The 16332-nt window shown below is 47.9% G+C and overlaps 1 protein-coding gene across 2 annotated transcripts in view; it reads right to left on the bottom strand.

Moving 5' to 3' along the window:
- Positions 1 to 16332, bottom strand: part of LOC147749096 (retinol dehydrogenase 7-like) — a 605822-nt gene that overhangs the window by 184577 nt on the left and 404913 nt on the right. The window lies entirely within an intron of this gene.

Consider the following 16332-nt stretch of genomic DNA (forward strand, 5'->3'; position numbering starts at 1 on the left):
AAAAAAATACACACTTACCTTGCGATGTGCCAGCATGCTCAGAGGTGTCTATGTCAATCACTCTAATCACTGCTTCAGTGACCAGGGTCCCCTCAACCATGTCCTCCAGTGGCATATTTGGTTTGTCCTTTGGGGTACCACCAGCAGTTCTCTTTGCACTTTTAATCCTGCAGGCAATTTTCTCTTTTGCACGGCTGCGTAAATCATACCAGCGTTTTTGGAGATTTGTAATGTCTCTGTGGGCAACCCCTACAGCATTGACTTTTGATTGAATAGCCAGCCACTGTCTTCTCTTCACTCCTTCAGGGACCTTAAGGGATTCTTTTCCAAAAAGCTGCTCATGACTCAAAAGTGACCTCTTCTATTAAAATCTCAAGCTCCTGGTCAATAAACTTTCTTTTTCTTTTTCTGGCATGCAGGTCTTTCACAGCACTTTCAGTAGCCATTTCTCCTTCAAGAGCACACCAAAACAGTCCTCCTCTTTCAGCAAACAGAGCTCCAACTGCCAAAAGCCACTCCTGCAGTTTGAACTAGGCTTCAGGTGTGTGTAATCAGTGTACTGGCTTCCTGGGTGTGTCCTTATTGATATGCATCAAAATGCAAATTCGCAAATTGCGAATTTTCAAAATGCGAATTCGCAATTCAAAAATCGCATTTTCCTTGCGATTCGGTAAAAATTGCGATTTTTACTGAATCGCAAAGAAATTGCAAACAAATTGATGCATAGCATTTTGCGATTCTTTATTTGCGATTCCGTAATTTTCGCAAATAAAGAATCGCAAAAACTATGAATGATGCATGTGGGTGCAAATTGGATACCGCAGAGACTAGAATGATCGTGCCAACTGTTTTATCTGGCACGGTTAATATAGCTGCAACATCACAGCGTTTCCAGCCAGATTCTTTCTCCCTGTGCCGCCACAGGTTCTCTTACACAAAGAAGATGGGATACATTTGGCAGGGTTGACAACATTATGCGAGAAGAAAATTCTGCTGGAGATGATGGATATCAGGCAAGTGTTGCAAATGTCTAATTATGCGGGGAAACGCCGCCCCCACCGTAGAACACCATGTGTAGTGGGACGCGCTGTTGGACCTGTTGCTCTGGTTATGAGTGCTAGTGACTCGCTGGTGAAATGTCATGTACTGTAGCTTGCCTTTGCACTAGCGAGCGGATGCTTTCCCTTCACATACTTCGCGGTGCTTCTGAGATGCTGGCTTTGAGGCACTTGTGAGATACTAGGGAGCGGCACCTGTGAGTTGCTAAATTCGCGGCACTTGTGAGATCCTCGCTTCGCGGCACTTGTAAGATGCTGTCTTCATGGCGTGAGATGCTGGCTTCGTGGCACTTGTGAGATACTGGCTTCGTGGCACTTGTGAGATGCTGGCTTGTGGCACTTGTGAGATGCTGGCTTTGTGGCACTTGTGAGATGCTTGCTTCGTGGCACTTGTGGAGTGCTCTCTAGCTCCCTCTGCACCAGCGAGGTGCTGGGTGTCATTGCATCCCTGAATTTCGGCTTTCCATGGACTTGTGAGAGAAGAGGGCTGTGTCTGCACTTCTGACATGCCAGCTGTCTCTCCTGCACCCTTGACATGCTGGCTGTGCCTGTGACATGTTAACTGTCCGTGTGAGATGCTGGTGGCTGTGCCCTTGGGATACTGGCTATGTATGTGACATGTTGACTGTCCCTGTAAAATGCTGGCTGCACTCTTGACATGTTGACTGTCTCTGTGACATGTGATGTAGTGCTGGTATTGAGAATAAAGAGGCAGATCCGGCCTGGAGGATTTCTGGGTTGCAGGAACGGAGTGCGCTTTACGTCAGAGGGTGTTGGTGGTCCGACGTGTGCGGTGTGGCTGTGGATAGTGTACCAGGGAGGTGTGTGCATACGCAGGCCTGAAATTACGCGTCACGTGACATATTTCATTTCTAGGGTGCGGCGCCGCAGAATAGGGGTGTCCGAGCCGTGCTGGTGCCCAGGCAGACCCTCGAGTTCCCCAAGACCCGTGAAAGACATTGTACTGATGGCCTCATCATGGACTCGACATGCATGTGCAGGAGCATGGAAACACGTGGCACAAAAGCACCTCAGAGCCATATCCTGTCCCTGCGTCGGTGTGCGCACATACGTGCGAACATACACAGACTTGCGCAATTGCTATGCCGTGTAATGCTGTCAGGCTTTCGAGGGGTTAAAATGCATGTTTTCTCTTTTATTAAAATATATCACATGCTAGGTTACGGCCATGCAGCTACAGTCAAAAGGGCTTTTATGTGTTAAGTGTGACAAGTGGGGAATATCTGCAGCCCCAAATTGAAAGATTATTCTGTACACACTCAGCGACCAAATGTCACCCAAAAAAGAAATGTGCCCCTGTAGTACCGTAACTAAACACGCTAGGACCCTCTTAAAAATAAGGGGCAATGGCGACTACGTAGCAAATACCCAGTCTGAAACACGATACTGGTAGGCTTTCTGAAATCTCATCATTTAATTAAGAGGAGCATTGACATAATGAAAACAAAAAACTGTGACCAGTCACACGCGACATATAGTTATTGAAATACCGAGGTGGCCACGCACATTGGCAAACAGCAAATATAAATATTACTCTGTCGGGGAAGTGTGAAGACGAAAACAAGACGGAGGGCATTGCTGTGGGGAGGGGGGAGGAGAAATGCAGCAGGGGGCGGAGCGGGGAGAGCGGCGATGAGGGAGAGACACGGCCGAGCGTGAAGTAGCAGGGGCCTTTGAAGTGAAGCTAAGCTTCACTTCAAAAGAGTGGGAGGAGTGCTGCTAGGGAACAGATGGCGATTTTATGATGCGCACGGGCACAGCATCAAATCGCCAGTCTAGGTAAACCTTGTTTAAGCCCCTATAGTCTCGTTCAATGCGCATGCGCATTGAGAGGCGAGACCTAAAAAGCTTTTTTTCTGGGGAAACATTTTTTGAGTACAAATTGCTTCAAACAAATAATACAAAGTTACCTATTGGATAACTTGTGTTATTCTCCAATGGCCCGGTCTTGGGGTTCTGATGAAATTTACACCCAACACCTGGCCCTCAGTGTAATTGTAAATGTTGTAACCTATGGGATTGGGGGTGGTTACGCGAGCTTGTGTCCATGTGTGGATACAATGCCACTGATAGTTAATTCATCTCTTAAATCAATAGACCAAATGATATGTACATGCTACCAGAACCTATAAATCACACTTTATTGCTGAACATCCAGCGCCCTGATGTTCAGTATAGCGACCTCAGAGGGATGAATGGCTGAGTCAGCAGTGATATACCCATGTATAACTTAGATGGCAGCAGTAAGTCTTTTGTCGTTTTTTTTAAGCCCATAAGACATGAGTGTGCTTCCAGTTAAACGGCACTCAGATTGTGGCATGATAAGATTGAGAACATCTCAGATTGTGGTGTCCCTGCTACCTGGGCAAGAGACGGGATTACAAAACGATTTCATGGCTGCATGGAAGCAGTGGGCAAATGGATGACCCAAAATTACTTAAAACTCAAGTCATTCTGTTTGGCAATGACCTCAATCTCTGGACCCCAAGTTGGTGGCCAGATTCGTTGGGCGTGCTTCTGATTCCTACGAGGAATTTAAATAACCTGGGCGTCCTGATTGATGACAAACTCAACTTTGAGGACCAGGTCAATGCAGTTGTCTCAGCTTATACATTCGCTCTTAGAACATGTAAGAAAATCTTGCAGTTTCTACCTAAGGAAAACCAACGTTCAGTAGTGACGGCATTAACTATGTCGGGGTTGGACTATTGCAACAGCCTTTACCTTAACATTCAGGAGCGATTATTGCATAGACTCCAACTTCTACAAAATTCAGTGCAAGATTGCTTATAGGGACAGCTAAATATGCTTCTGTCTCCGGAGATATCAGAAGACTTGACTGGCTGCCCGTTAAGAAAGGGGTGCAGTTCAAATCACTCTGTATGGTTTACAAAGGTCTTCATTGTACCGGGCCATAGCATCTGAATCAGCAGTTTCAGTGGTATGTCCCCAATAGACCACTTCGCTCTGGGAGCAAAATTGGTAACAGTACCCATCTCTTAAAAAGGCAGCTGGGGAGTTAGGAGCTTCTTGGCAGGTGCAGCTAAGGCATGGAATACCCTCCCACTGCATCTTAGAAATAGTCCTGATCTACTGGCATTCAGGAAAGCCTTAAAAACCTGGCTTTTTGGCGTTTAATACTGGACTCTTTATCTAAATCTCTTTGGGTGGCTTGTAGACAGCGCCAGGACACCTTCGGGTAGCAGTTTGCGCTTTAAAAATACTAATAACATAACATAACATCTAAGCCAACACAGCTACTCCTTTCAGCAGCGCACTGGTTGCATTGCATCCTTGTGTTATGTTGTGTGCTTATGTCATTGCTGGACAGCGCACTGGATCTGAGGCTGTGTTACACAAGAAGGTATGGGTTTTAGGCTGAGCCACTGGAATTCTGAGACTGGGGAACACAACATTTGTACTGTCATGTCACACCTGGCTGATCACCTGTCAATGTCATGTAAGTAAAATCAAAGTTCAGCAAGTTGCAATCGAAAGTGGAGTCACATAACAGAGGGAGAGAACGTGATTAGAACGCAATCACATATATACACTGTGCCATCTGGCACCAGGTATGACTTTTCAGAGGATTATATACATTACAGGGCCAATCGGGCCACTGTCATCACCATCATAGCATACAGTTAGCAAAGCAACCAGTAGGGGCGCAAGAGGGGGCACATGCAAGATGGCCGCACTTGCGTGAGGCTCCTTGAAGCCCAGGACTAACATCCACCGTAATCTTGCCCAAATTTCTGTACACTGAATGAATCTGAGAGGGAATTGTGAGCAGAACGTTATCTGAAACTCCGGAGCATGCATTAAAGACAAGCGGGCCTGAACGAGCGAAGAAATTCTGAGTTGACCGCCAGCTCCCAACACGGCATTGAAAATAGGGGCCGACTTGCAAGCGGAGCTGTGGCGGAGGATGCGGGGGCGGCTCCGAACGGAGTCTGACTTCTTCTTTCCTGGAGGACCCCACAGGAAGAATACAGCAAACGACTCTGGTAAGACGGCAACAAAACCAAAAGGGTAAAAACGTTGCCGCCTCAAGAGACGCAGGACATATTGTGGGAGCTCGAGAGACAGGCTGCGGTGGCCCACATTTTCCTGATGCCGTGAGTAGAATGCCTACGCCGCACATAGGGGACGAGGAGACTGCCCTGGGAAGCTTTATCCCAACCTTCCAAAATGGACCGCATTGGGACTGTGGCTGGTGCCTGCACAGACTGAGTTGCTGCAGCCCTGTTAGTTGAGAGCAGCGCCTGCCAGGATAGTGGAAGCTGTTGCGAGCAGTGCGCCCGGCACGCCCTATCTCTCGAACCAGGTGCAGCTCTGGCCCATGACGCAACGCGAGCCGGAAGCAGAGGAGCACAGAACGCTGACCGGGGAGGGTGAGAGACTCAGGGCCTGCATCTGTGCCTTGGGAGGGGCTGCGACCCCATTCACTTCGAGATCCTGACTGAGCTCTCCGGGGTGCGGGCAGAAGCTGCTGATTCCGGGCCCCATCGTCTGAAAGGTGGTGAGAGACTGTCTGCAAGTGCCCATTCGATTCATCGATAGTTGGCAGCAGGGAGAGGAGCCCGGCTCCGGACCAAAAACAGAAATGAACTCACAGAAAACGCCACCCCGCCTTAAGCCCTTGGAAAGTCCTCCCTGAGCTGGCGACACACAATTAGGAGCGCAGCGCCTGAGAAGGGGTACTGAAAGATTGCTATTGCATCAATTCGACTAAAGGAGACATTGGTAAGGCCAAAAACTGGACGTGATTCAGAAAAGCCACAAAAGGTATAGCAACTGCTTGGGAAATACACGCGAGTCAAAAAAGGCAGACTTTTTCTAGCCTTTGTTGACCTAAACGCTGCTTTTGATTCTGTTAGGCATGAGGATCTGTGGGCGATACTAGAGCAACTGGGGGTAGATGTAGAAATTGTTCTCTTCCTCAGGTGCCTATATAAAGTTGCTAAGGCGAGAGTACGTTCTGGGATAGGAGGGGAACATACTGATTAATTTCCCATTAGAAAGGGGGTCAGGCAAGGGTGTGTCCTGGCCCCTTTTCTTTTTAATCTCTATACAAATGGCCTCTGTGAAGCCCTAATTAAGAACAACCATGACTTTCCACAAATAGCAGAGCTTTCCCTACCTGCACTTCTCTATGCAGATGATGCAGTTTTAATGTCACTTACTCCGATAGGCCTACAGCGGGTTTTAAATAGCTTTACTAAGTTTATGGGTCAATTGAATCTCAAGGTTAATACTGCTAAGACTTATAATATGAGATGTGGGTCTGGGAGCCAAAAATTCAGGGATATGTTCCTGGAGGGTCAGAAAATAGAGTATAACTCTAGGTTCGCTTACCTGGGTATATTGTTTGATCACCATGATCATTGGTCTGGTGCAATTATGGCAGAAAAACTCATATTGGCAAGATCAACAATGGCACTTGCTAAATTCGCAAAGAAATTTGGGAGGGGACCTCCACGGGAGTTGCTGCAGATTCAGATTCATAAAATGCGAAGTGTGTTTCTGCTGCCATGTACGGAGCGGCGGTTTGGGGCTTTGTGGACACGCAGTCACTCCAGACAGTGGAAAATATTTTTCTGAGATATGTTTTAGCTGTCACTAAGAGCACATCGGCATATGTTTGCCAAGGAGAGTTCGGCCTCCCATTTATTTCAGATCTGATAAAAATGGAGCCAATCCTTTTATGGCACAGAATCTGGTCAAAACCAGAGACTAAGCTTAATCAGGATATTTTAACTGACAGCATGAAACGTGAAGGTGCACAGTTATGTTATGTTATTTATTAGTTAAAGCGCAAACAGCTGCCCCAGCAACGGAGCGTCCCGGCGCTGACCTAACCAGTACCTGAGGAGAAGTAGTATAGGAGATAGGGAAGGAAAGGGTATGGGTATAGGAGGAGACTGGGAAGGGAAGAGAAGGGGTATAAGAGAAGGCAGGAAAGGGAAGAGGGGGGAGTAGCAGAAAAGGAAAGGAAAAGATTAAAAGGTCAAAGGAAAGGGGGAAGGGGCAAGGGGAAGGAGAGGGGAGGGGAAAGGGAACGGAAGGGGAAGGGAAAAGAAGGGAGAAGGAAAGAAGGGGAGGGAAGAAGGGAAGAGGTATAAAAGGAGACAGGGAAAGGAAGGGGTATAGGAGAAGACAGTTGAAGCAAAGGGGTATAGGAGACGGGAAGTGCAGAGGTATAGAAGGAGACAGTAATGGGAAGGGGTATAGGAGGAGACAGGGAAGGGGTATAGGAGGAGTCAGGGAAGGGGTATACGAGTAGATAGGGAATGGAAGGGAAGGGGTATAGGAGGAGACTGGGAAGGGTAGGGATAAAGGAGGAGACAGGTAAGAGAGGGGAGGTGTTTTGGGGGAGGCAGGGAAGGGGTAAGGGATGGGGTACAGAAGGAAAAAGATAAGGGGTATGGGGAAAAAGAGAGGGGTATAGAAGGAAACAGGGAAGGGAAGAGAAAGGACGAAGGAAAGAGGAGGAAAGTGGGGGTTGGAAGGGTATAGTTGGAGACAAGGAAAGGCAGAGAAGGGAAATGGAGGGAAGGGAAGGGAAGTGGAAAATGAAAAGAGGAAAAGGGCATCCCGTGGCTGAAGTATATCAAAAATTTTATGTCTGACCTCGGTCACCCAGAGTACTATAAGTCTCCGTGTACAATGCAGTCGATTTCAAGAGAGGATTTAAAAAAACAGGGTCTAATTCTTCTGGATAGTGTAAGACTGGTTATTGAGAGTACAAAATCTTCCGTTCAGCACAACCGATCGATTTTATCTTCTTTTAATATGCAGCCGTATTTGTTGTTTGTACCTGGTGGCTACGACAGATTAGTACTAACTCGTTTTAGATGTAACATTTATCACAGGCTTGTGAGTTTTCCATGTATGAACGATTGGGCACGAACTCTAGGCCCATGTCCGTGTGATAATTGTTCAGAGCAATCAACCATGCATGTTTTCTTATTATACAGATTTTATAGCAATTTGAGGAAAGTTTGGCTTGTCTCGATAATGAGGGAGATGGGTCTGAGACAATATCGTCCCGCTTTTCTCGCATTGCAGATCTTAGACGATACTCACTGGACTTGGAGGATATGTATGTTTTTAAAGAAAGTACTTAGCCACAGGAAATCAATTGTACTGTAATCACAGACTATAATACATTCTTTAAATGATGATTTTTAATTAATTTCTAAAAATGTTACAACATTTATAATGTTTTTATTGTGAACATATACTTTTATGATTGTATTATAAAGCAATCGAATAAAGTCAGATTTGATTTAAATAGCAACTTGCTCCACAAGTTAGAGCAGCGGGGAGAGTACAGTAAGCGAGGAGTAAACTATGGGCAAGGCAGGCGGCAAACAATCTAAGTTACCATTCGAGGCAGGTAAATCCACTAGAGCTACTAGAGATTTCGAGCACGCAATGGCGGACGGCCCTAGCTCTGGCGTCCAGACTTCAAAGGATGATCTCAAGGAATTACTCCTTACAATGAAGCACAGCCTCACCTCAATAGAAGGCAAGATGGACGCAATGAACACACGCATAGACAATGTCACCTATTAGCTTGACCAACACGATGAGCGCATTAAGGAAGCGGAACAGCGCATCTCCAATCTGGAAGACACTTACGCTTACTGAAAGGTATAGCGGCAAAAAATGAAGATCTGGAATCAAGATCGTGCCGCAATAATATACGAATTTTAGGCATACCGGAATCCACCAACACAGGCTGTATGGAGGAATATGTGGAACGCCTGCTCATGATGGTATTTGACAGAAGCGCCGTCTCCACAATGTTCATAGTAGAAAGAGGGGCCGTGTATCAAGGAAGAGAGAGAGGACCTGGTAGCTAGTCCGTATCCCCAGGGATTTATTTGTAATCAAAAAGGACTAGCCTATTGTGAACATTTACAGGACTCAGAACTGTATGATTAGGAGTGAACCATTAGGTTTTTTCATGAAGCCCTCACCCACCAACCTGGTTGGTGGCATGCTTCATCATCGGGCCCACCCAGTGACACCGAATGTATCCCGGGTGTGCTTCGATGCCTGATTACAGCGGAGCAGATATGTAACTGAGTGTGCAGTGTGGTGACGTGAAAAGTGAAGATTAAAATGCTGTACAGTGGTCCCAGTACCCGAGGATACATTATATTTTAATAAACAGGCCTCTGTTAGTGTTTAAAACAAGGCTGGTGGATATAATGGGTGCACACGTTAAGACCTCCTGCATCCAAGTGTGGTCTACATGTTGCAGCCAGAGCCTTTAAATTAAGCTGACTTTCCTCAGGATCGTAACAAAGTGAAAGTGCAATTTAAAACTTAAGTGAGTCTGTAATTTAAACTATGTGAAGCACTCACTAAGGTGCTATAAGTGTGCAAGGGGGATTCCCTCACCAAGCATTCGCTGGCGTTTTGCTGCGAATGTCCCCAGGAGTGATTCGGCAGAGGTATGACCGGTATTGGCGGTCAAGACCTATGGGGTACCTGTAGTGCCGTCATCGACCTCCGGAGAGTCGATGGACAACATGGATATATTCCCTGCACACAACTTGGGTATACTAACAGGAAGCAAGGGACACTGAATCAGATTCTGGGCACCCTCGTGTCCATGAGGAGAGACTGTTGTGCCCTCCTGCTATTTCCAAACAGGACATCCCTAGAATGCCTGATGTTTACTGTTTTCTTATTTCTTTTTTTAATCTCTTCTCAATTGCTGGGATTGTTTGTTCTTTTTCTTTCTGGCGAGAGGGGAGGGAGGGGAAGTATGTCACAGCAGGATTGGGCTGCTGATGTGGGAGAAGGCAGGATTGGGCTGCTGCTGTGGGTGGAGGGAGGGGGGAGGGACTGTTGACGATACTCAGAAACAAGACAAACACAGGCATTACCGTAAGCTGCTGCACTGCCCACACAGAGCACATTGCGAGAATACGCTATACACTACATAGCCTGTGCACACTGAATGACTCACCAAAACCCGCTTAGCTACAATCTCATTACATGGACCGTGAGGGGCCTCAGGAACCTAGGGAAACGTCGGCATGTCCTGGCCTACGTTGATAGACACAATATACACTGCACCATGCTCCAGGAGACTCACATTGGCCCTGCTGCCCGACCACTTTTGCGAACCGGTGGGCTTTGAATAGATGTTTCTCACATACTCCACCTTTGCTCGGGGAACAGTAATCCTAGTTTAAAAAAATGATCCATATGTAGCTGTGGGGGAATTTGCAGACCCCCCCAAGGGTGATATTGCATTTCATGGGGCACATGGCATCTCAGTCTATAACAATTGTGTGCTGCTATGGCCCTAATAACGACGATCCCGAGTTCTTCAACATCCTATGGGGGAAAATACTAGACACAGGATCCACTCATGTGGCATGGGGCGGGCATTTTAATGTCACCTAAGACCCGACAATAGATCGGCAACGCCCACAACCCTACCATTACACGCGTGCCCAACGCCAACTACTAGAGTTAGTTACTACACATGCACTGATAGACACACGGAGGAGCTTACAACCAGCTGACACAGAGGGCACATGTCACTCTTCAACACACTCCACATGGTCGCGCATAGATGGATGGTTACTGACCAGAGGGTTAAAAATGAGACTTACGACAGCAAGACACCTACCGCAAACATACTCTGATCACTCACTCATTTTGTTGACCATTACTTCACCCTGCACACTCTAACCTTATCAATCTTGGAGAATGCCGGTACATACTCTGCTCGATATCCCATTCCAAACTGAATCGGAGTAAGAAATAACAGTAGGACTAAATGAGCTCTGATCCAAGCACTGGCCTACAGGGATAGCTCAGAGACAAGCTGACAGAATATCAAGAGATGGTAGAGAGGGAATGCAAATTTCAGGGCAAATACCATTGCGCCTGGCAATATGGGGAGAGGGAACACCCAGGGAAGGCTCTGGTAGAGCTCACCCAAAAACCAAGATTTTCCAGCACCATCTTGGAAGTTACTGACCCTGAGGGCCAAGTACACAGAGACACCCCAGACATACTAGACACATTCCATGCATTTTAAAATACTCTTTACAAAACACAAAGGATGCAACCTATATAGTTTGAGCCATACATTGATGACATAGCACTGGAGTGGCTGGGTGACACCCAGAGGAAATTTCTTCTAGCGGATTTTGAAGACCCTGATATACGTACTGCAATCATCCAGTTACCGTCTGGCCGGACCCCTGGCCCGGACGGCCTGCCTGCAGATTTCTAAAAAAACATACAGCAAGGTCCTCATCCCAACTTTATGACATGTGTACAAAGAAGTGCGCGAGACAGGCATGCTCCTGCAAACAATGCGTGAAGCACTCATCATATCTCTACTGAAGCCAGGGAAACCATGAGACAGATGCGACTCCTACAGGCCACTTTTGCTTATAAACTGCAATGCCAAAATTCTGGCAAAATTGCTTGCTAATCGAATAAGTCTTCTGATGACAGCCCTGTTGCTACCGGACCACCAAGGTTTAATTCCTGGCAGAGCAGCATCGCACAAGCTTTGCACTCTCTTCACCCTTATGTAAGACATCGACCCAGATCAGGCCGCTGTGGCTGTCGTTATGGATGCCACCAAAGACTTTGACTCCCTTGAATAAGATTACCTGGCGAGCGTATTGACACGAATGGGGTCCCCCTCCCCTTCCTAGCGTGGATACAGCTGATGTACACTAAACCACAAGCCAAGTTACTCATAAACGGAATGTGGTTGCCCAGGTTTCACATCACAAGAGGGGCGGGGCAGGGGTGCCCGCTCTCCCCTCTCTTATTTGCCCTGGCCATGGAGCCGCTGGCGGCTCAGCTCCGGCAATACAAATGCGAACACGCTCTCATATACCCTGAAAGGCAAATCCTAGTCTCCTTGAATGCTGACGACCATACACTATATTTATGTAATCCTGAGGAGAGTCTGAACCCTATTGCGGGCGTTTCTACAGTTCGAAAGGTATTCGGGGATCGATATTAACTGGAGCAAGTCACAAATCTTCCAACTCACAGATGCGGTCAAGAGACAGATCCGCTTGACCTGGTGCGAGAACAAAGTAAAAGACCTCGGGATGGTAATAACTAGAGACAGGGAAAACCTCATGAGGGACAATTATGGCAAAGCACTGGACACGCTAATGGATTCCATCTCAAGATGGATAGCAATGCCTCTTTTGTTAGCAGGCCAGGTAGCGCTGATCAAAAAGGTCATCCTCCCAAAGATGGTCTATCTTTTTACTAACATCCCCTATGCACACAGTAAATCCTTCTTTAAAACACTCAATTCGCAACTTATTTGGCTGACCTGGGGGAGGCAAACAGCCCAGGCTGAGGTGGGAGGCACTAACCCTACCCTTCGATAAAGGCGGATTAGAGGTACGGGACATGGAATTGTATTTCTGGAGTGCCCAGGCACACTTCGCGTTCTACTGGATACATCCACCACTGTACATGCCAAACCTCATGGTAGAACACTGGCCCATGGTGCCTACTCCGTACTCGGCATATATATGTGCACCTATTAATCCCAAATGTGCATATCCAACCACAGTGGAATGCACAAATAGAGCATGGAGGGCAATAGCTATCGCATGAAAGTGGACAAGATTTACTCTCCACTATTGCCATTACCAGGCAGATGGGACATCCCAGTCACGAGGGAGGGAAGATGTTGACAAATGCTTCGTAAATTTGACATTCAAACCTGGGGGGATATATGAAAAAGGGACATTCAGCTCACAAGAACACTTTTTTAAGACTGCCAACCCACCACTATGGAGCTCTTTGTGTATGTTAGTCTCCGTCATGATGTCAAGTCTGCCACTTCAGACTTTCCAACCGAACCCCTCACTTTGGCCCCACTACACGCTTTACTACAACGGTCCACCCCGACACATGTAGTATCCATGCTGTACCGAGCCACCCAACTAGATAGCCCACACAATGCCCAAACTGTGTGGTCCAGATGGGAAGCTGACTTGGGTATCCCTCTCACTGATGCCCAATGGACATTACACTCTGGTAAGACTATGTCAATTTAGACTGAGGGAGAACAATAACTGCGATAGATTTGGGAGGGAGCCAACTTCTTACACTTAGCATGTAACCTGCTGACCTCCAGGAGGCTACTCAAGACCTGGCTGTTCGACCAGTAGCGCCCCCCCCTTTTTACCCCCCAGTGGTTTGAGACCCTCATGGGTAAGTAGTGCGCTCTACAAATTCTTGATTGATTGATTGGGAATTCGCCTCCATCAAGACATACTGGGACACAGTAATTGAGGCTCTCAGCCAGGTGACAGGGATACACATAACTAACACCCCTCTTGTCACATTATTGGGGTACACCAAATACCTCAAAGTGTCCTTCAGAAGGTACATATCGCTAGGCTTTATCCTAGCTAAACACAGGATAGCCTGTAAATGGGGGAGGGGAAGGACACCTAAATTTAAGTATTGGCTGTGAGATCTTATATTCTGCCAGGAACAGCTGGCGTTGTATGCAGAGCTGATGTCACCTGCGTCTCGCGCTCGAGGTATTTGGGAACCTTTGCAAGCATACCTACGGGAGCGATCCGCTGCAAAAGTAGAGGCAGGGGACAACACTGAAGTCCTAGAGACCACGCACACAACAGTATGATAGAAATAGATGTGGACAGGGGGAAACTGTGAGGAATGTATAGCGCATAGATGGTACTCTGGACATGGCTCATATGGGCGTGGCTGGTAGTTAAACCGATATAAGATAGAAAGGAACTATGTAACCTACTGCGGACACTATGCTTTCTTCCATACTGGCTAAGTGATGTCACATTGTGAGACTGGTTTATACCAGCTTATGTTCTTTTTTCTTGTTGAAAACTCAATAAATACATTAAAAAAAAGCAAAGCAACCAGTAGCTACTAGTAAAACACTGAACTTAGTATAAATACATTCTGCATACATCTTCCCCAGTGAACCACTGTAAACACGTGTCATAGTACACATAAATCACCAGGCCAATCAGGCCACTGTCATCTCTACTACATACATGACCGCTAGTGAGGACAACCCGTAACTACTGGTAATATTGCATGAAGCATAAACTCTTAGGCATACATCCTAAATTACCAGCGCACCACAGTAATACTCCTATGGTGCATACATTACCCCAGGGCCTTATACCCCACCAGAACACAAGGTGATCTCCAGGCCAAATGGCCTTCCTTGGGGGCCCGTCTTGGGCTGTCCCGTATGCCCTTGTCCCCAGGTCAGGGCTTTCCTGGCTGCCGATGCAGCACTCAGTTCTGGGCACAATCCTCTCCTGGGGAGGGGGTGCAACTCATCCTTGTCCTCCCCAACCATGTGTGCCCCATGTTGCAGCCGCCCGGGATCTGGCGGTGCAGCTGTATTAACAAAAATCAGCATCAACAGTGTGCCCTCCCAGCCCCACGCACCGGGGCTTCTCTTGGTTTTTTGAAGCTATTCGCGATCTGGCAGTGTAGCTGTGAGCATCCCCCGGGCACCACAGTGCGCTGTACAGGTCCCACTCACCCAGGCTTCTCCTGAAGTGGCCGGGAAATAAACGGGATGTGGGTAGGGAGCCCCCGAGGCTCCGGTCCTCGCTGTGTCCGGCGATTACTGGGGACCCCACCTCTCCCTTGACCAGGCGGGGGAAGGGGGAACTGCGTAGTAGAGCCCACGAGGTTTCGGTTCATCCCCTCTGGGAATGGAATGGAATGGAATGGAATGGAATGGAAAGAGAATTTATATAGCGCAATGGCTACCCAGGGGTGTCCCAGCCCAGCGATCTCGGCTACTACAGGCTCGGCAGCACGCAGGGCTCTCCTCGAACACGGGAGCCCCATCTACAACAAGGCGTCCTTCGCCTGGTTTCCTGCACCGCCACAGCTTCCTCTCCAGAGGGCGAAATGACCTGCCCACCATCATACTAGTCTCACCTGAATTCTTTTTCGCGTTGGCGGATGCTTCTTCACTGCAGTGGCCACAGGAGCCCCCTTCTTGGGCTCTGTGGGGACAATATGCACAGCGCCCACCACGCACTGATGCAGAGGAGCCCACACCAGGGGCTCAACACCTGAGACTTCTGGATTGCTCCAGCCCACGTCCAGGCAATGAGCAGAGCACGCAGTGCTCTGCCGGTCTCACCCCGGCAGACACCACCAAGAAACAGGCAGCACCTCTCTCCCAGAAATGCACAGGCAGGCCAGCACACCAGGTCTCCTGGGCAGACAGCAGATCCTACAGCGGCAAGTAGGGCAGCAGGTCAGTCCCCCGGTGGCGGTTCCTCCTGGCAGTCCAGCAGCCTGCCGGCCCCAAATAAGCACCAAGCAGCACACCTCTCATGGGGTCAAAGCTCCAATACTTATACCACATGTCTTCTTTTTTCTGCCCTGGCACAGGGCTTGGGACCCAGTTCAAACCAGTTCAGGGGGGCACTTAACAGGTACACAGCATCTTCCTTTATCAGTGTAGGCGCTGGCCCCAGACACGCCTAAGGAGGGTGGAGCCAGCATTGTGTAAGGCAGGCACAGTCCAATTCAGGCCCAGGTGCTACTCCTCCCACTACTCCAAATGCTGATTGGCCTATTCAGCCTAGTGTTGACTCACCCAGCCGCTCTGGACCCACTGCACCTCCCCAGTCCCTGTCACCCCAGAGCCAGACATGCAATACATATCAGGCAGGCACAAAGACACGTAGCACACAGAAATGCCCACTTCTAAAAGTGGCATTTCAATAATAGTGACAATAAATTGCGAATACCATTAAACAGCATTTATTACCACTATTCCAAACATACCAAACTTGACCACTCTATTCCTCTCAGGTCAGCAATTACCACTGAAGCACATATCAGGGAATCCCCGATGCATTCCTATGAGAGGGCAGCCTCACAGTAGTGAGAAACCAAAATTGCTGTTTGTCACTAACCCTACCTTTTACCTACAGAGCACCCTGCCCACAGGGCTAGCTAGGGCCTACCTTAGGGGTGAAGTTTGTGGCTAAAAGGGGGCAAGCGGGGACCCAGGAGGGGAGACCCAGAGCATTGTTGATATACGTAGGGAATTTTCTACTTAGACAGCTTATCCTAGATAAAGCCAAACCAGAGTCTAAACGTGCATTTAATAATGTCACCTTTTTCGCTAGGCTGGATTTCTGCCATACTACAGTTGAGCGTAGATGGAGATTGAGGCAGCTGATTTCTCCCATCC

This window comes from Lissotriton vulgaris, chromosome 1_1 (genome assembly GCF_964263255.1).
Source record: "Lissotriton vulgaris chromosome 1_1, aLisVul1.2, whole genome shotgun sequence".
Lineage (NCBI taxonomy): Eukaryota > Metazoa > Chordata > Amphibia > Caudata > Salamandridae > Lissotriton > Lissotriton vulgaris.